Genomic DNA, 21,014 nt, shown 5'->3' on the forward strand with positions numbered 1-21,014 from the left:
CCCCTGCAGAACTGCTTAATAAGATGTTTGTCTACTTCTTCATGTGTAACTCCCCCCCTTTTTGTTGCTCTGTTCAAGGCTAACTGTAGCCGATGAAGGTAAGTGGATGATTTCTCACCTGGGTCTTGGAGGGTATTCAGGAATTGAGCGAAAAGCTCCTCTCCATCTTCCACAGTACCGAAGGCTGAGTCTAGAAGCTGTAGGTAGGCTGCAGGCGGTGACTCAGGCCGTAAGCCTTTAACTACATCAGCTGCTGGTGGGAGCAAGCTTTCATGGATTTTTCTGGATATTTGCAGAGGAGACATGCTAGGATCATTCTGGAGCAACTCAATGTGTGTGCGCCATGTGTCATAGTCAGTTTCATGATTAGGTCTGGGAGTCTTGCCGGAGAAGGAGCGGAGTCTCACCTGGGATTGGATGTGTGGGACAACGTCTTGCCTCCGTACAATATGCTCGACCACGACCTTCTGGATGTCAGGTGGGTTCAAGTCACTTACTGAAAGAGACGGTGCTCTCTTTCCATTGGTGAGGGGAACATGGTCAGTGGCACCGTTGCTGCTTGGGGTGGCATCTGGAAGTGAGGGGTGAGACTGTTGCTCTTGATGAGCGGGTGGAGATAAGACAGTGGTCTCAACATGTGTGGGGGAGGATTCTTCAGTTGTGGGCTGCATAGCTTCAACATCTTCCCCGATCTGAGACATCATTTCTTTCAACACCACACTATAGTCTTTGCCACTCATCTTAGCTAGTTGCTTGAGCTCAGCTAAGTATGTCTTGGTAACATTACTTCCAACCTTGGTAGCGTACACGCTACTGAGTGTCTTAACTTCATAGACAACAGTGGGGTCACCTCGTGCTATGCACGTGTACGGTAAGTGAGGTTCTAAACCTTCTAAGGCTGAACCGCTAGCATATTCAACGATCAGGTTTTGAAAGAACTCGGACTGTGAATCATCAACCAAAAGGATTCTCTCAAGTTTACCATACTGTTTTAGAAAGTCAATCACTTGCTCATCTTGTTCAGCTACCTGAGTTATTCCACTGACAGTAACTGCATTTGGAATTTTGACACCAGACTTTTGTATGAAATCCATACTGGTCATTACTTCAATATTGATGCTCAAATCAAATGGCTCCTGGCTGGCTCGCCACTTCTGTAACCAATTTTAGGAGTGTAAAAGTGAATTACAGTATAATAAGAAGTTGGACTAACGATAAGACCTGGACCAGAATCAGAAAAGACTAAATTCGATAGGAGCCACTGTATTGAGCAACAATAATGAGGCAGACACAAGAGTAACAATTGAGTAGCCACTCTTATATTTTTACAGTGGACAAAGTGATTGGTTTGGTTAGTACAGGATACCAAAATATTAACCCAAACAGTAAGAAAAATAAAAAAGTAGTGTGCACACTAAAACCAAAAATTGTCCGTTGGGGCCCTTAAAATAAAAAAGGAGTTGTTGCAGGTTTATTGTTGTAGAGTTTTTGCAAGTTCACCTGATTCCAAGGTTCCTTGTAGTGTAATGTAAGTGTATTATTTGTGTGAATGAGTGTGTACGTGGATATCTCCTCGGTGCTGATCCTTCTTCAGGGTAGTTGGCTCGCCATCTGTTACAGCAGGAAGTTTGTCCTGAACCTCAGACTCTTCAGTCCTCCTAAAAACCTGACCTGTAGACAGGGTCACACAATACATTCAACACTATCCATTCTCAGATGCATCATTAGGGATATCAGATGTCAAAAGATGCACACCATTACATCTAATTCTGACATAAATCTTCATCTCTATTCAATTCTCAAATCTCTGTCTCAGTTTTTGTTGTACAACATTCAATCTTAAGTGTATCATTTATGAGAACTAAATATTAAAGTGCTCACACATTTACCTGTTCATGTGAACAGTTTCAATAATACTTATGGTAAGTAACCATTAACATACAAAATACCATTAATCATAACCATATCAGAACCATGTGCAAATAACATAACAGTACACATTTTGAGTTAGACTCAGAGGCATTAAAGAATTGTGCTTAGTTTACTCTTACACTATAGGCCTATTCATGTCTGAGATCTGCACCAAAAATTACCCTCTAGTTACTTTAACTCAGTTGGAATAACATTAATGTCTTTCAATAAATTGCATAGTACAAAATAAACTATTGTTTTACATTGATCACATTCACAACATACCAAATTACTCTTTTTTCCCTTTTAAATTGGCATAAGGAAAATAAAACACTTCCCCTTTAATTATATTCACATCAGCATAAAATAATAACCACAAAGTGCATATATGTTCAGAACTATTGCACCATTATTCATTTCAATTTACTCTTATAACCTTAATATCACCACTGCTTTCTTTCAGCACACGGAAAAACAAGAGGGAAATAGCACCAGAGCAGCTAAAGAGCACATTTCTCACCGTTGCTCTGTGTATCAAGGTGGAGCACGCCGATGCCGAACCTCGTAGCAGCTCTCCGGATGAAAGGCAAGCAGTTAGCCTGTTAAGCACAGAGCTAGCATTAGCATGGACGACGACGGTAAGCGTCAACAAGCTGGTTTTTTCATCGGATAATTGACTCGTCTTACCGACGTAATTCTCCTTCGTTCAGTCACTTGGCTCCGGACCTCCACTGGGTAAGTGCTCCGACTCTCTCTTTCTCCTTTTTCACAGGTAAACTCCGGGTTTTTCTCCTGTTTTTCTCTTCTCCTCTTCTCCTTAGCACACAGCTGCCCTCTCTTCTCTGGCTGGGATCCGAAAGGACGGGAAGAGCAACGCGACTGCACTTCCTCTCCGAGCCGACAGGCTGAGCGTGACCTGCGTAGCCTCTGATTGGCTGCTGAGAACTAGGTACCCCTCGTGGGAACATGCGAGTTGAGCGGTGCATTCAAATGCAGTAGGAAAACTAACACTTTGGCGATGCAAAACAAATAAAGATAATTTAAGTAAACAGTCTCTCCTCTTTTATTGTACTAAGTTAACTGTGTGTTTCTTACACCTGGTTACACAACCTGTCTGAGTGCATGACTCATCCACTTGAGTCCGTGGACCTGTTATATCACCCCTGTCATTCCTGGATTAATTAGTTCATTAATCAGTCAACAAAAATAGAATAACTGGCAACTGTTCTGGTTTGGTCTGGTTTGGCTATTAACCGATTAATTAGGACAATAATCAGCAGGCTCAGTGATGATGAAAATAATCATTAGTTGCAGCCATATATGTTACAGCATTGCAATTTGTCATTAATGATACTGCAGAGTGAAATGCACATAACTGTTAAGCATGATGGAGAGAGGAATGAAAATATCACCCAGGTTGTAAAAATACGAGTAATTCTTTAATACCTGCACAGTACATATAAGTGTGTGTGTGTGTGTGTGTGTGTGTGTGTGTGTGTGTGTGTGTGTGTGTGTGTGTGTGTGTGTGTGTGTGTGTGTGTGTGTGTGTGTGTGTGTGTGTGTGTGTGTGTGTGTGTGTGTGTGTGTGTGTGTAGGCCAACCATCTACCTGGGCTGTCTGGCGCTGTGCCCCATCTAAGCTCCATCGGTCGTCCCTTGAGTGAGATATTTAAGACAGCAAGCAATTTATTACTATAATATAGAATCATGTCCCTTCTTATGGTCAGCAATGAAAAATAAACAGTTTTTTTTCACTGAGGCTCCTGCAGGAGATAAGTGGTCCCAGCAGTTTACACCAACCATTACACACACACGCACTCGCGGACATGCACGCACGCGCTGTGTTTGCCGAGAGCCTGAACCAACCTGCTGCAGCTTGACCTCCATTCATTTCTAAGAGAATGGGAAATCGCATCAAGCGAGTGATTAGTCAGGCTTCCTCCTTTGTGATGTTGATAATTTAACCTGCATTAACCCAACCACTGGGCGTTCTCTTCGCCAGGCGCTGGCCCCGCGTTGCTGCTGTCTGTGATGGGTAAGGAGGAACCACTGAACCCTCACCTCAATTTCCAGGGAAATGACAATGACAGAAGATAGTATGTTGCACTGGCAGGAGGGCCAAACGCTGCGTAACACCTTGGTAATCTGTGATACTCACAATTGAACAGCAGGCAGCGTGCAGGCAGTGTGCAGGCTGCCCCGCTGCTGCCTGATGTAATGTGCACCACATCGCTCTTCCTGTCGCAGAAAGAAACAAGAGATTTATCGTGAGCCTTTTATATGGAAGTAACACGTATCTGGAATTCATTGTTCCTGTTGTTTATCGGAAAAGCTATAATGTACGTGACCATTTATCTGCTTTGCGACCACTCAGCCTCTGTAGAGTCCTCCCATGATCTGTCTCTGGAGTGTGTTTAATTTAGTCTGTTTGGTCCGAATGTTTACCCGCATCATGTGACCATCTAATGCTTCCTGGGAGACCCCTAAGTCTATACGTCAGCGGTATTGGCTTGTGTAGGTCTCGAGTGTGTGGGATTGTGTGTAAGACTGAATGCAAGGGTCTTCTGTCACATAGCAGGTCTCTCATGGGATCCTCAGCAGCTGAGACCACCGGGTGCAGCCGCAACATCAGATAGATTACAGATAATATGCACAAACACACAGTCAGACAGAAGTTAAGGACTGTGGTTTTTAGGCCACAAATTTAAGGTCAGTCTGGACCAGGGAAGCTTACGATTGAAGCCTTCATCTCTGAAATTAACTTTAAATGACCTTCACTTTCCAAAAACATGTTTAAAGAATCAGTAAATCCAACTCATTGTTGTTCCCAATCACCTTTTGCCCTTGTGTCTTATCCTCTTGAGGATTTTTGGTCAAAGAGGATTTGGGGCTTAAGTGAACACAAATGTCCTCAAAATGCATTTTGTAGGGATGCGAGTGAGTTTTTCTTTTATGTGTGCGGCTACAGTGACTCTTGTGTACTGCACCCTCAAAACATTTAGTCAGACACACGAACCCATGTGCAATCTCCTGTGGTCGTAGACAGACAGATCAATAGCAGCTCTTAGAAGAGCTCTGTATAGAAACAAATCATTAGTTCAAATGGCTCATTGCAACGGCAGCGGCATCACCAACAACAAGTGTACAGCATTCAACCTGAGTGCTAATGCGTATGACATTATGCTTCAGGATACAGGGGGAGCATTAATGCACAGGGTTGAGCTGATGAAGGTTTCAAGCCACCGTGGCGCAGATGGGAGCGTATCATACCAGGACATCATTTCTTAATCATCTGATGCATTTTTGGATGCGTCTGCCTTCGTTGGTGTAAAAATGTTGTGAGTGGTTGGAGTAGTGGGAAATCTGCTCACTAGTAACTATGTTGTCCCTTTCAGCCTTTAGTCTGTCCCTGGTAAATTAACTACATGACTCTGACCCAGAAAGCCTCTCAGCCCAAAGATGGTAAACTGCCAAGAAACATGCACGCATGTGGTGGCACTGTGTGGCTTTCTGTGCGTGCACCATGTGTGCGTTGTGTGTTTGTGTGAGTGTATCTGTGTGTTGTCCATGCTCCACTGACTTACTTTAGAGTCCAGTCTTCCTGAGTGCCCACATTAAGCAGGCACAGAGGCCAATCCAGCCTGGCTAATACAGTAGCACAGTGGTTACCTGGAGGCCACAGATGAGCACAAGGGCACTGCTACCTCTGGCTCAGCATGGCTTTAAAGAGAGGGACTGCTTTATTATGCGCTGCCTGCAATAAGATTATGTGCAGAGAGGATGGGAGATTTTAGAAGGGGAAAAAGAAGGCTGGCCAAGTTAATATTTAAAAAAAAAAGTCACATACTATAACGCATACATAGTCACATTTTATATATCAGCATGGCATGATTTATTTCCAGTGTGGTTTGGAACAGTTGGATAATTTCTTCAACACCACATATTGAGCAGTACTGTACAAACAGGCGTGACAAATATGTGTTGTAGTGCACTGTCCACCCACAGTTTATTCAAGAGGACTGTTGTTTTCTGTTGGAAAACTGTTCCTGCCTCAGGCTCTACATTTGTTTTCTGAAGTATACTTTGAAACACAGCGGATTTAAAGATGATTTATTTGTTTTTTTTGCTCAAATCCTATATCCCACCTGGCCTGACTGTGTAATACAACTGGGTAACACTGGTTGTGCTGGATGCTGAGTTCGTGAGCACAGATTACAGATTGTAGGTAGCCAGAAAAGAACATGTGTGTGTTTCCATGCAGGCCTTTGCGCTTTCCGTGTTAGTGACTTATTGATCCCTTTCGGAGCAAATGTATTGACCTCAACTCGGTAAGGTATTGATTTCCGTCAGGGGATCTATAATGAAATTATTGGGTTTTAACCATCCAACACCACGAAATAGAAAATACCTGCTATTAAGATGTCGTTACACAGGCTGTTGACCACAGAAGCCCCACATTACTACTAACTAAGGAATAATGTGTGCAACTATCAATCAAAGGTTACTTAAGTTCTCATGAATTCTTCCATTGAGACCATGAGATGTAGTAAATAACACCATGCTGTATAGTTGTGTCCATTTTTTAATGGTGGGTGTAGCCTATATGTGTGTGTGTGTGTGTGTGTGTGTGTGTGTGTGTGTGTGTGTGTGTGTGTGTGTGTGTGTGTGTGTGTGTGTGTGTGTGTGTGTGTGTGTGTGTGTGTGTGTGTGTGTGTGTGTGTGTGTGTGTGTGTATTAAGACTGTGTGCGGTGTTGCGTGAGACTGGAGTGCAGATGGCATGAAATACATGTTGTCAGCCATGCAGTAGCATCATAGTTTCAGTGAGCAGTATGGATGAAATAATGAGGCCAGACAAGTCAGTGTTAGATTAATAAAATAAAAAAAGTTCTTCATGCGTAAAATAAACAGTGAAGATGTGCAGAGTAATAAAAAGTCAACATGTACACACAGTGTGGCCCTGAAGATTTGAATGTGTACACTTCTGCACAATAATACAAATACACAACTTAGACTCAGTGTGGGGGGAAACCAGCGATAAATTGAGACCACACTACAGTATAATTTGATCCAAATTCAAGGGTCACAGGCTTAACGGTGACACAAACACACACACACGCCCACCAGAACATGTGAGGTATACTTGGGTTTACTCAGTCTGTGTTAGCTGTGTATGTGCATGTTCTCACAGTACAGAGAAATTTGCCAGCAACTCAATAAAGCATTTTTTTTGTTTATCCATTTTGATTACAAGTCTTGTTTTCCAAATGATCCAATAAATGTGCAAACAAACATGCACAATGCACACGCAGCCACCAACACAAACATGCACACACACTGGCCGACGTGCACAAATTCTCTCATTCAGCGGAGCCATTTCTGAAACCTGGGCTAATATTTGTATGGATTATTGGCCTTTGTGCTTATCGGCTGCACCATATTGGCAGACTAAAACCTTATTACCAGCCTATTGAATGAGAGAGAGGAAAAAAGAAAAGGTTTTCAACAAGCACACACAGTCACGCACTCGGAAGCCGGTTTCACAAAGACACACAAGTGTTTGTTCCAACGTGCAACAAAAGCACCCGATTTCACGCTGAAATACGTGGCGGCATGGCGACGAGATCCAGGGTCCTAGCAGAGCGAACCAGAAGTTTGAGGCAGGTTCTGCCTCATTCGTTCTGAGGGCTGCCGTAGTAATCACATGCTTTTCTCCTTTTCCTTCCCTCCAGGGAAAGTAAACAAATACTGTTATGAAAATGCTGCTGATTATGAATAGAGGCAACCATAGCTGGGGGTTTTTTCCCTTTCAACCATTAGGAGACGTAATGACATTATGTGGAATCTATTTAAAGCCAATGACACCCGCAGTTTCACGCAGACCTATTTCATGTTCCTGCCTGTGCCTCCTCTTCTCTCCTCTCTCGCTGTGATCCCTCTCACTGTGATCTCATCTGGTCACCACTGCTGCTCCGCCTCTATTGATCAACTGTCCTCTGTCCATACGTGTCTGGGGCTGACTTCACTCCCTCACCTCTGCGTGGTTTTTAGCACCCTCTGCACACATTACACGGGAGAAGGGGCTGGAGAGGGGGGGGAGGCGGGGTGATGGATGGGTACAAGATGAGATGGAGGTTGGGGGAGCGAGGTGTAGAAGTGTTACCACTGGGCTTTAGTGAGTAATGACTGGTCTTATTGCTGGCAAATCAGGTAGGCTCTCCTGAGACAGAGATGAACAACCTCAGTGTCCCCTCCTTCACTTCGGCAGTGTTCTCCTGCCTGTCCAATCCACACCTCTCCCTCGTGTTTCCCACTCTTTGTTTTTGACAGAGAGATACAGAGGACTTACTCCTCCTCCTTTTTATGCTCTCCCTTTCTCCTAGTCATCCATAAAATGTTGTTTCACAGCTCTCCAACTCAGATTTCGAGCCCATCCCTCCTGTTGCAGCAACAAGAGTTCCCATAGCAACTTTCCTAGAGATAGATGAGAGCTTTTAAGGGGGACGCAAGGACAGGCGAAAACTACATAAAGGAATTACAGTCAGCAGATGCTAAATAGAGGTAGCACAAGCTGAATGTAGCGAGAATAACTTTCTGTGTTGCTATCATTGACCCAAAAGGCTCTACAGGCCCAGTGTGTAATCGACCTGTCGTCAAATCTCTTGCAGAGTTTGTGTTCCAGTGTCAACAGAAGGTGACAGATATGTTTTTCGGTGCGGGAGATTGCTGGGTATTGACATCATGCTGGGTGCCAAGTCTGTCTGTGTGTTCATTCCTCTTCCTGACAGCTAATGAAAAAAAGAACTGTTTTTGATATGTCATTTTCACTCACGCCTGGTACACATATAGCGAGGATTATATAGAGACATGACTGACAAGCATGCACATATGTGGGTATATCGGTGTGTCTGCATGTGTGGGAGAAAATAGACAAGAGAAATGACAAGTGGGAAAGAGAGAGAGAGAGAGAGCGAGCATGAATAGGAGGAGGAGAAGGAGGAGAGCACAAAAATTGGTGGCATGTGTTCAAACATCAGGCACATCTAGCAGAAAACACAGAGAGACATTCAATAGGTCTCCATGTTCAAATGTCAGACCCCAGGTTATTTATAGACCGTCTAATTAAACCATGTACTGTGCCTCTCTCCTGCTATCTCTCTTTCTGTTTCTCCCTCTAATTCTCCCCTGACCCTCTTTTTCACCCTTTGGTCCTCCCTTCTTTCTCTTGCTCTCTTTCTTTCTCGGCTAATTTTCCCTCATACTCTCGCCCCTCTTATTTTCCCATCTCCACTTTCTACCACGCTATCCTCCACAGGCCAGTCATTAGTGTGGAAATCCTATAAATCCTGTTTGATTGTGATCTCGCGCTGTCTTTTATGGTTGGAGTCTTTATGATAAACACAGACACACTTAATCTGCCGAGATTAAATTCTGTCTTGCCCCATCAGCCTGGTGACGGGAACACACACACACACACACACAAAACGCACGCTCGCACACATATCATTTCAACAACACTTGATTGTCAGCTGGCTTACTCCTGGGAAAACACGGTTGCCATGGTGACTCCAGATGTAGCATCTGAGGATGTTGTTTCTGTGTGTGTGTGCGTGTGTGTTTTTTCTGAGCTCCATGCTTTCTTCCCTTGCGATGTGGTAGCCCCTCCCCTACCAACACAGCACAGACACACAGAGGGGCCTTAACCCAGATTATGCATCAACATTTAATTATGCACCTATTACATTACAGCTCCCAGTGAAGACAGTGGTATATCCAGGATTTAAGAATTCTCTCTCTCTCTCTGGTTGTCATAACACGGACTAAAACAGAATAAAGGGAATAAAAAATGTGTCTGATCAAAGTGTTCAGATCATTCACAAAAAACACTTTTAAAATGCCTTCTTTCTTATGTGCATTTGCCTGTGACATGCTGCACTGTGCATGTGGCCACTGGCTACCAACCTCAACATGCATTCAACAGCGTGTGCCTGAGGGCGAGGTGGTCATCATGGTTTCAATCGGGTCAGTGACCTTTGACCAGTTAAATTCTGGCCCTCACACTGACATTACTCACCTCCTGCCCTCTCAACGCCCACTCTGGAAACTACACACCAGACAGCAGCCTGCTTTTGTGCAATGTGAATTTCCACAATAATTACTCCAGTTTCCTAAAAAGCCCTTTTGTCGCCCTTTGCTATGGTTTATTAGAGCTGCAGTGAAGTCGGCTCTTCCCCTTTTATCGCCTCAAACCACCCGGAGAAGAATATCTACAACTAGTTTTTTCGAACCAAACCCACTCCTTCACGTCATGTCCTCTGTGTTACATGCCTGTAGCTATACAGTTAAATCCTTCCAAGTGCCATCTGATGAGACTGTGACATGGCTGGATTTAACTAGAGATTATAACTATAGCTACAACTATTTTAAAATGTCCAAATCTGCGTCAGCCGCTGATTCTAGTGAGTCAGTGGTTGGCATATAGAGAGCCGTGTCTTTGCCATGTTATCCGCCTCATCAGCCATCTATAGACAGTGTTTGCTGTCTGTGCTATCATCGCAGTCGTCATACTGATGGCAACTAATGATGCATGCCCACACGGGGCCAGAAGAAACAGTTCTGCAATGCTAAATAATCATCCTGCTCCGTCTTTGTGTGGGCGGGTGTCTTTGTATGTATATGTGTCTGTGCATGTAGCTGCTGCTATTTATATGCGTCCTCATTCGTATATGGTTCACGTTCTCAGCATCGCCGGTCAGGAAAAGATATAATTTGTGAGCAGGGTGTAAAAATAGAACAGCTTGTATGTCTCTTACTGGTTTGAAGACAAACATGTGGGCGTGTGTGTGTGTGTGTGTGTGTGTGTGTGTGTGTGTGTGTGTGTGTGTGTGTGTGTGTGTGTGTGTGTGTGTGTGTGTGTGTGTGTGTGTGTGTGTGTGTGTGTGTGTGTGTGTGTGTGTGTGTGTGTGTGTGTGTGCGCGCGCTGTGATGAAGCAGAGAGTGAATCTCAGCACCCACATGCCAGTCAATGTGTCTCCTGTGTCCAATGTGTGAGATCATACCCCCTCAGACCAATTATAAACTTGTTGCAGTGACACCTGCACATCGGGAAGGGGAATTGTAAATCAGACACTCATGTTCTTGTCTTCTCATCTCCAAGTGGCTCTATGGCCTTGTTTACGGTGAAATCCGTAGAGGAGCAATACTGCTCATGCTCTCTTTGTGCCTTGCTAGCATATTACAATAGCTTGAGTGGAAATGAAATGCTCTCTAATGGAACTGCTGACAAATACCGCAATTAGTCCAATCCAGAGGGAGCAGCACCACTCTTTGCATCCCCACTAACACCCAGGAGGAGGCAGGAAATAGCCTCTAGTTCACTTAGCTTTGCATACAAGGCAGACCGTTAATGCTTTCTACAACCTGCTTCCTGTCCAGAACCAGCTTCTCATCATACGCCGGGCTCATTACTGCAGCTCACAGCCAGCCACAGTTATACTCTGTCACAGAGAAATGCATTTAAGCATCGCACCATCACAGACGTCAGCGCGGCCATCTAAGCCTCGGCTCCAGGCGTTGATAGTTGCCGGGGCTGGAAACTGTTTTCATATTCAGAGTCAGAGTCCATCAAAGCATCGGTAAATCAGTAATTATGAATGAGTCTGGACGCTTTCATGCCCACTAGCAGGTATTAGCTATCAGCGGGAAGAGCGCGTCTGCCACATTAATGGACACTATTTGGCAATGCCACACTGTGTCAGCCTGTGCCAGCTGTGACTTTTTAGAAGGGGATGGGAAGAGGAGGGAAAGTACACAAGATGGAAGTGAGAAGGTGAAAAGAGATTACTTTTTTTGCTGAGGGGTAACACATTCACAACTAATCCTAAATGGTCTCCTATTGAAATGTAGGATTATGTTTATATATGTTAGCACATGGCAACCTTTCTACGCCCTTTAAGATCACTTTTTCTACCCTATGATTTAACCGCTGTAGCTGCCATAAAAATGTCAGCCGAGCACTGTAATAGATTCTTTCATCACTTACTGTAACATATTTCATCAAACATGTGGGTGACTTTATGTACCGACTCTGACCAGATATGAATCATCAGTATGAGCCAATAGAAATGATCAGTGCTTTGCCCTTTCTTCCTTGCTTTCGGCTTCACCTTACTGTCTTTGCCTTTCGGCCTCAGAGTCCAACACCATTACCAACAACACTGAAGTCATTATAGTATTTATTGGCCTGTCAGTTGAAGAGATGACTTTGTTTTTTTATGATGTGCATGTTGACAAACAATGACTTATGGCCTGTGAATCCACAGAAAGCGCATGATGAAAGGCCGAGGACTATAATACAGTGGGTTTCAGCTCCTCAGGATTCATCAGCTGGCGTATTGGAAGTAAGAAGGGTAGCGGGGACAAAGACGGAAGCCTCCAGAGAGACAAATGGAGACGCAGTGAATGGGCATCAATCTATCCTGATAAAGACAATGAGATTCATAGGCATTCAACAGCACTGTTAGTTTTTAGAATGGGAAAGGTCGCCAGTGGAGATGAGCTGGTGACTCATGTGTGACTCTAATAATCCCTGCGTGGCTTTGAATACAGTATGGCGGGGTGCCAGATGACACTTTAATGACAGTTACATCTTCTTTATGGTGATGCACAGCCACTTTACCTTTCAAAGCATAAAGAATGTTATTTGAGGTCAATGTAGTATATAAAACAGCTTTCTTGCAATGTTAGATTTGAAATATTTAGGTGCAAACTCCACTAGGGCTAACTGTGGTGCTCCTGAATAGAATTTCTATATTCATAAGGGTGCCTTGTGGGTAATAACTCCCCAACCACAGCACGGATTGAGTAGATAATGTCTTCCATCGCCATTACACTGGTGCACGATGTAGTGCATTTCCTGACCCATAAACTTCCTAGAAGCTGAGTAAGAAGAAGTGTATTGTGGAGCATTACTGTAGGAAGCCAATGAAAAACACTGACTTGCAATGATCAGCTGGTCTGATATACTTCTCTGTAGCTGAGTGGGAAACAACAGTGCCCCTGTTGGCAGAGACAGAGTCAGAGACAATCATTGCTTGTGCTCATCACAAGCTATTTGCATAAAGTTGAACCTTTCTCAACCTCACCGGGTCATGCAGGGCGACCTTTAACTCTCAAGGTCTGGTACAGATTCTAACTCTATTGTTTGAGCCTTCATGTGGGAAGTAAAGGAGTTCGTCCAGCCATTCGCCCAAGGCACTGGCCTTAGATCTTGAGCTGCTCTCCGGATGCACAGGGCGGATGTCTGTGTGGTGTCTCCGAGGTTAGGATGAGTTAAGGTTCAGAAGTACATGAAGACATTTTGCCGCTTGTGTTTCTGGTGTTTATGTGTGTTGTGTGGGGGTGGGAATGTGCTTGGAAAACATGTCAGAAAAGAGATGAATGCAACCTCATAGACACCCTGAACTGCTGTTCTTTGAGCTTCAAATCCTGGATTAGACAGAGACAGGAGTGTTTTAGATCATTTTACCCTCTTCTGTTTTTGCGTTCTCCTCCTGTCTTCCATTCACCACCACAGGTATTTTCCTGTGTCAGGACCATATTGATTTATTGAACTGCATTTCATTTATAATGACCTCAGGGAAATTAATTTTGGCTTTGGTAGCTTAAAATACATTTGCCTTGAAAGTTTAGGGTATTTTTTTTTCTATGCCTCACAAAGTTTTGCTTTATTGCACCGCTGCCATGATTAACTCATGATTTTTCTCTCCCAATCTGCCCAATCATCTGCTTCCGTGTTGCGTTAAAATAAAAATAAAAAGCATGCCTGTAGTGGCAGTGGCCCTGGCTGATAGCAGAGAACGAGCAAGAGAGAGAAAGAGAAAAGTATAGGTGAGAGGAGAGAGAGGTATTCATATTATACTGGGTTATGTAATCTCCAGAGAAGCGTTTTTGTTTGTGTTGGTTTTGCATCCATGCAGTGCCATGGATCAAACAGACGTACAGAGCCTAATTGGGTTCGGAAAGGAATTTTGTGTGTGTGTGCATTTGTGTGAGGAGTGTGTACCAACTTTCCCTCTCTCTCTCTCTCTCTCTCTCTCTCTCTCTCTCTCTCTCTCTCTCTCACTCCCTGACTTTTCATACTCCTCCTCTGTTGCATAATTCATGTCTGTACTTTTCAGAGCACAACACAAGGGTTGATTTTCTCTGTGCATCTATTATAGTGTTGATCTTGATAATAAAACCTGTCACAACAGTATCTATAAAATCGTTTCATGTTGCTGTTAAACAGTCAGAACGGATAAAGACTATAGTATTGAAGTCAGCATGTTGGATTGGTTAAACGCTATTAACCCTAAGGCACCCAAACCCTCAGTGATATGAGCAATGAAGACAGGAGGATCATTTTGTAATTAACAGAGAACAGTCTCGCCATTTAAAGGACAAGCTGGTGGTTCTTGCTCCCTCTGCTTGCTATTTTTTCAGAGTAAGGCAAAGACTTGAAATTGCCTGAGATTCTCAATCCATCACATCAACATGACGCCTTAATTGGGTTTGTTGTTTGCTGTGTTTTATCAATAAGCACAGCAGTAGCTACTCTCTAGCTTCTGCTATATGTCAGACACCTGACATCCACAGCAAGTAATTTAGACCCCAGCACAAGGCAAACACATTTCACCCTCCTGCCGTCAGCAGGTTGACATTTTTGGTTTTTGAGTGAAATGTGTCAACAGCTATTTGGTGGATTGGCATAAAGCTCAGCACATAGACTATAGTTATCCTCAGGATGAATTGTCAAAACTTTATAGTGATTCCTGTGACTTTCCGAACATCATCAGGTAAAGTTTTTCAGTTTGTCCAATACTTTGGTTAATAACCAGATTTTTTTGCAAAACTAAACGTGTTACCATCAGCCTTTATTTGTTACTTTATATTTTGTATTAATGAGAAAATCCTGGGATGCTCCAGACGATGCAGATTGTAAATGTTTGCATTGCCATGCTGAGCATGTTGGCATGCTGTCACATTACATTGGTCTCAAAGTATCACAGCCCAACCCAAAATATTTTTTCTTGTTTGTTAAGTGTTTTCTTATTTATTTATTTATTTATTTATTTTTATCTTAAATTTTTGCTGTTGACATCCTTCACGTTCTAATTTTGCAATCTCCCACATCATTATAAAAGAGGCATCCTTGCTGGAACAAAAAGAGACAGACTGGGAATGAATGGGATTTGACAGCACATGTTTATTACCATGAGGGAACATGTCAGTTTTCTCACACAATACAAGTGGAGTGCGGTACAAGCATGTACACCTCCACATACTCCTCACACAAACCAAGGTCAAACAGCAGCGCTCTCTCCCATCTTGTTAGTGCAGTTTGAAGACATAGAGAATAATGTAGGGGGAGAGAGAAGGACTGACAGTGGCTGAAACGAAGATGGACAAAGAGAATTGGGCAGCAGTGTGGGACACTGAGCAGAGAGAGGAGTGTGTGGCCGCAGGCTCTTGCCCCACACTGGGCAGGATGAGTGGAGGATAACGGCCGGGTTACAGCAGTCTCTGGAGGAGAGATGAATGCATTATTAAATAAATAACATTTTGACAGCAGTATGGGCTCTGACTTAGAGCCTCTGATGAGGGATCGTAACAAACAGCTTGGCTTTCCTCCAATTCAATGCTGCTATAGCACACTGATAATATAAACAACAGTGTGCTCAAGTTTGTGGCAACATTTTGGAGAAGGTGCTTTGTGCAATGCCCCTTTGACTGAAGTAAGATAACTCAAGAGTTTGATATGGAGATAAGATATCGATTTTTTCAATGCAGCATTACTGGCACACATTAATGCCATTAGTGCTGCCAAATCAGCAGATTTGTTGAATGGTAGGAAATTTATCAGTTAATTTCCTGTGTAAATCTTTTAAGCGATGCTGCAAATCATTCACTGGTGAAAGCTGAAGATAACATAATATAAGCATTTACCTACCTACAACTGACTTTAATGTCTATAATGTTACTGTCAGTCATCATACTTACCTGTCCATGTCTTGTAGTTAACAGTATTAACATTTAAGTTGCTTCCTGTGCTTATATCACAGTCAATTAAGTCATTTTTGTAGAAATAGTCACACTCCCTTCCTTGCACTTGAAAAGGAGTTTGGCTGGCCCCTAAATTATGTTAACGTTCAGGAAGTGTAACACACAAAAAGAACAGTACAATGGGTTTAAAAACTCATCAAGTCTAATCAAGTAAATACCTTACGTCTAACCTTCTTTTATCTTGACAGGCCATGCTCCATATTAATGAAGCTTTATTTCATTAATGCCCACTGCTGTTTGTCTTTGTCGGCTGTAGCTAATTTGTTTCATTTGTACTTGCTTGTTTCAAGCTGTGCTTCATCTTCTTTAGCTTGTCTTTTGTCAGATTAATGCTAATACTAGTGAGCTAACATTAGTGTTGGCAGGAGCTGTGGAGGGCTGATGCCTCCTGCAACCTGTGATGATGTGGAGGTACAGATCCAGACTCTGGAGCTAAGAGTCAAAGCTGCGTTACCGATAGCTTATTGTAAAATGCAAATACAATGTCTGATGTGTTTGAAGCATGTAATGGACTGTATATGTATGATTTGGAAAGTGAAGCCAATGCAGGTATACCAAAGTCAAAATGCAATACCACTGGTCATTGAAGTGTCACTTTAAATATCCACACCCCTAGTACATTCGTCCTGTGGTCTTTATGAAAATAATGCCTTAATAATCGTATATTAGACCTTAAAAATGTGGGTATTTTAATGGCTGTGCCTGGTTGATTGACAGGTCTGGTCTAGAATGAATTACATTTTAGTAAAAACTCGGGACAGATCCACCCCTCAAACCTCCTTCTCAGCCTCATCCTCGTGTCCAAGTATGTTTTTTTTTCTAGCTCCATCAAACCAAGATGGTGACGTCCAATAAGCTTAACCACTGGGTGACATCATGATGGGTTGACAACCTAACATTAAGACTACATACATGTTACATTTTGTGTACAGCACTGTATGCAAGTTCATGCTTTAACACGAATGTGTGTGCAGCCTGACTGGATCCCACACTGGGCATACGCTTTGTAAGATGTAAGGGCATTATGGGTTAACAGTCTGAGGACAGGGAAGCTAAAAATAGCTCACAGCACAGAGGTGTGACTCTACAGGCCTGAAAAGAGGTCAGTGTGTTTGCACCTCTCCTGGTGTGAGTATCGTGTGCCTGCAGAAGCGTGTTCAGGCCTGAGGTATGCACCTGTTTGTATTACTGTGAGTGTTTAGGATGCTGCCATGCGTCTGTGTTTTCAGGGTTGTATCTGTACAATCCAATTTGTAATACAGACAGCATGTTTGACCTTGCTGTCTACCTGAATCATCTCTGCCTCTCAGCCTACAGTATCTAATGAGAGAGTAACTACAGTCAGAGAAAGTCACAGAAAAACAGATGAAGTAAAGTATCCTCACCTTCTCGGTTTTTAACCAGCCCATTACTTTAGCCAAGCTGGGGGAAGAGCAAGGTGAAGAGCTATGTATCACCACCATTGCTTCCAGGGGGGAAGGCAAGTTGAAAAGGAATTGGTGATTACAGGTGTGCTATTTAGGGAAAGAAAAAAGGGGGAGAGAGCAAGAAAGAAAGAGAATGAGAAAGAGAAAGAGAGAGAAAGATGTGTCAGTAGTGAGAAGGGCAGGAATTCTCTTTGTTCCCACTTCAAAGGCCACTCATAGGCATCCAGTTCCTTTCAGTCAGGGCTCATTTGAGATATCATGCATGAATATAAAAGCATGACTTTGCTCTGTGAGTATAAAGTCTTGTATAGAAGCCGGGCTCTGACAGAAGATGTGAAGCAACTAACACAGTCGTTCAGGTGATAATGAATTATGGGGAAGTGAGAACTGAGGATGTAGATGACGCCAATGCGACAGCAACATCGCAGGCGTCACATTTCTAAGCTGGTCCTGAGGAAGCTAGATGCAGCAAGTGTCACTGAGCGTGTGAATGTGTGTGAGAGAGTGAGTGTGTGTACAGGAAATGGCCACAGGTGGTAGTGAAACATAATGTAGTTCCAAGCAGCAGACCTTCACGGGAACAGAGCCATCCCCATAGGGGTTTTCAGCACTGTCACTCCTAACACAAGAAAAGGTCCCAGCAGGTAGAGTCCCTGAAGTTCACCTCTTATCTCATTCCCCGCAGGGCCCCGGAGCTTTCCCTCCCTTTCTCAGGGCACAGTGTCTGTCATGGTTTTCTCTCTCTGTAGTTCCTTACAGACGTGGAATGTGTAACATTGCTGGGTTCAGGTGGATAACTTATGGCCTTTTGGCTTTCACACAGGCTTTGACTGTTCAAACGTGACTGAACTATTCCCAGATAGACCTGCTGCTTGTGTTGTATTGAATCATCTGGCTACACAATACCGGGAAATACAGGATGTTTATTTATGAGGCAGATGGTTGTTTACTGCAAGAGCCAGTGATAGGGGTTTAGCACCGACAGGGCTCCGTGTTGGTTCCAGTTTCCGAACCCAATTTTGAACCGGCAGGTGCATTCAGATTGAAAAAATAGTAGGTTCAGGAACCTGAAGAATAGATTCTTTAAGTTTTTACCTCACAAACCGTAACATCGTCAGTAACCCTAACCTGAACTTGTGGAAGAGATGGCCAAGGCTGGGTTCACTCAAACTCCAGACCAAATGATTATAAACTTAAAACACTGAAGGATAAGACAGCAAAAAAGCCATTTCGCCACTGTTGTGTTTACTTCCACCTGAGTAACGCGGACTCGCGGAGTAACATACTCCCACTTTGGTCCCACTTAAACTGGTGTGAACACGGGCTGGTTCATCAAAAAGCACCAAGGTTCTGAGAATCCAGAATGGAGCCAGAACCAGAACCATGTCTGTCTGAAAGCAACCTCAGATGTCTTTGTTACCTCATCACTGGCTGTAATAGGACAATCAGACCAATGCATAGTAATTCTAACTAAGGTACGTAGGTTGCAAATGTTTGTTTTTTTTTCACAGTCAAATCTGTGTTATGATCTTGCGCATTAAACTGCTTTATAGAGCTATATTACAGAAAATGTAATTAGTTGCAGAGCGGCATTTTAGAGAAGTTTACTCTGAGTCCCTTTCAGACAGGAAGCAAACAAATGCAACTGGTACAAGTCCTCTAGATTGCTGTGCCAGTCTGAAAGGAGGTCGATTTCTATACACACATACAGCCATAGTCAAACAGCTGTCAACCAGCAGAAAGTTTTCCCATAGTATCTGGTTTCTTCTTATGTATAAGGAATTAAGGATAACACCACTGCTACAGTAAAGGGTATAGGGCCAAGTTAAAGTGGAGGCCACAGAAATGAGAGGCTTTGTGAGCTACAGCCTCCAGGAGCTTTGGGACTGCAACACCAGATCTTTCCCCTTTGACTGTAAGCCACAAGCCTGAGCCTTTTTTTCTCTGAGGAATGACGATGAATCTGAGTCTCTCTCCCTCTTCTGCTGTACAAAATGTAAAACAATTCTTTCTTCCTCTTTTTTTTCCTCCCTCTTGCTTTATTTATTTCTGCCTTTCAATTTGTTCTTCTTCTATTTCTGCCATATTACTAAATCACCATTTCCATATGGATAATTCCAAACGTGTAGACAAAGTCGTACGTACCTCAGCGCAAACATTCATTCGTTCATACATTCATGTTCGATTCATGTGCTTCCATAACAGCTGTGAGGCAACACACAGAACTTTAGCTATAACAATAGACAGAGGAAGGGACCTCAGGGCACGATGTGGAGTTTTTTACCGCTCTTTCACCTGGGGGGAAGGAAAAGTAGAATGAATTATTTACTGCATTTCATCTTTATTTTTAGCACTTCAGGTGTTACAAACTGCTGTAAATTATAATGTTAAATGCAGTGTGTTGGCAAACACAGGACCACTGACCAGAACCATTGAGAAGTCCCTTAATTGTTTCATTAGCATTGAAAGCTACACACCTGAAGAGCCTTTCTATATACTCTCATAAACATTTAGATTGTACACTGTAGCATTAATTGTTGAAAGATAATGTCTGACCTCTTTTTTAGAAAAAAAAAACTTACCACAAGACATTTTCGAGTCTAAACTCATGGATTTGCAAACAGCTTTTCATGCTCTGTTTTGATTGCCAGCGGTTACTATGTTTTTAGTTTGTAAATGCAAATGATGTTTTGAATCAGAGAATGTAATCCACATAATGATCATATGGCCTTTTATTAATATGTTTGTCTTTGTATGTGTCGTGTGCAACTGTCTGCCCATGGGGTTCCTTCGTCTAAATGTAGTGCTCACAGGTGATGTCATCCTCATTAAGACGCATGCTCCTGTTCCCACACACACACACACACACCCATGCACGCACACACACACGACTCACTCACCACCATGTTCAAATAGAACAATGGAAGAATACACTCAGTCGTATTTTTAGAGGCTTTGCTCATCCTGGTACAATGACATGCTTTATTCCCCATCTTCTATTCATATGCCCTTAAACCATAACGGTATTAGCCGCACTGGTTATGAAGATGTCTCTATATAAGAATTTTTTATTCAACAGAGACAGATGATATTACGATAACACTGTGCATTCATCGCTCGCTATGTTTGCATTTTCCTTCTGCAGATGAGCCTCCTTTTGATGTTATTGTGTTTCCTCCTCCTTGATTTCCTTGCTTTGTCTGTTTGTGTTCGCTGTGCCGCAAGCCTACATACACCCTACCCACACCTCCCATCAGCTCCTTGATCTCCACATGAAACGCCACACTGTTGCTCTGCAGCCAGCCAGCGCCTGCTGCTTTGGAGTCCGAGCAGCAGGCTGACAGTCGGCAAAGCCTTACAAGGCTATTCTCAGCTGCCGCTGCTGTTACTGCTGATGACCTGCTAGACCTGTTCCATGGTATACTGATGCGGTTCGATATGCAGCGTGGGCTGTGTAGGAGTCACAACACTTGTTTAAACACTCACTCTCTCTGGCTCACTGGAGCTCGCCCTGCATGCTGAATTTAGCTCTCCAGCTCTGTCTTTTACGGCCTTCTTGCTGTGTAACTGCTCCCT

General features: G+C 43.2%; 1 protein-coding gene and 1 long non-coding RNA gene across 2 annotated transcripts in view; one reads left to right on the forward strand and one right to left on the reverse strand.

Moving 5' to 3' along the window:
* kcnd3 (potassium voltage-gated channel, Shal-related subfamily, member 3) overlaps positions 1 to 21,014 on the forward strand; it is a gene marked incomplete at its 3' end in the record, with an annotated part of 109,072 nt that overhangs the window by 50,509 nt on the left and 37,549 nt on the right. The window lies entirely within an intron of this gene.
* LOC310989333 lies at positions 1,298 to 2,736 on the reverse strand. The gene is made up of 3 exons (XR_014595530.1): positions 2,599 to 2,736; positions 2,432 to 2,510; positions 1,298 to 1,671 (listed from the first exon to the last, which is right to left on the reverse strand). It is a non-coding gene; the product is annotated as an uncharacterized lncRNA (long non-coding RNA).

The sequence above is a fragment of the Trachurus trachurus genome (genome assembly GCF_905171665.1).
Source record: "Trachurus trachurus genome assembly, chromosome: 7".
Lineage (NCBI taxonomy): Eukaryota > Metazoa > Chordata > Actinopteri > Carangiformes > Carangidae > Trachurus > Trachurus trachurus.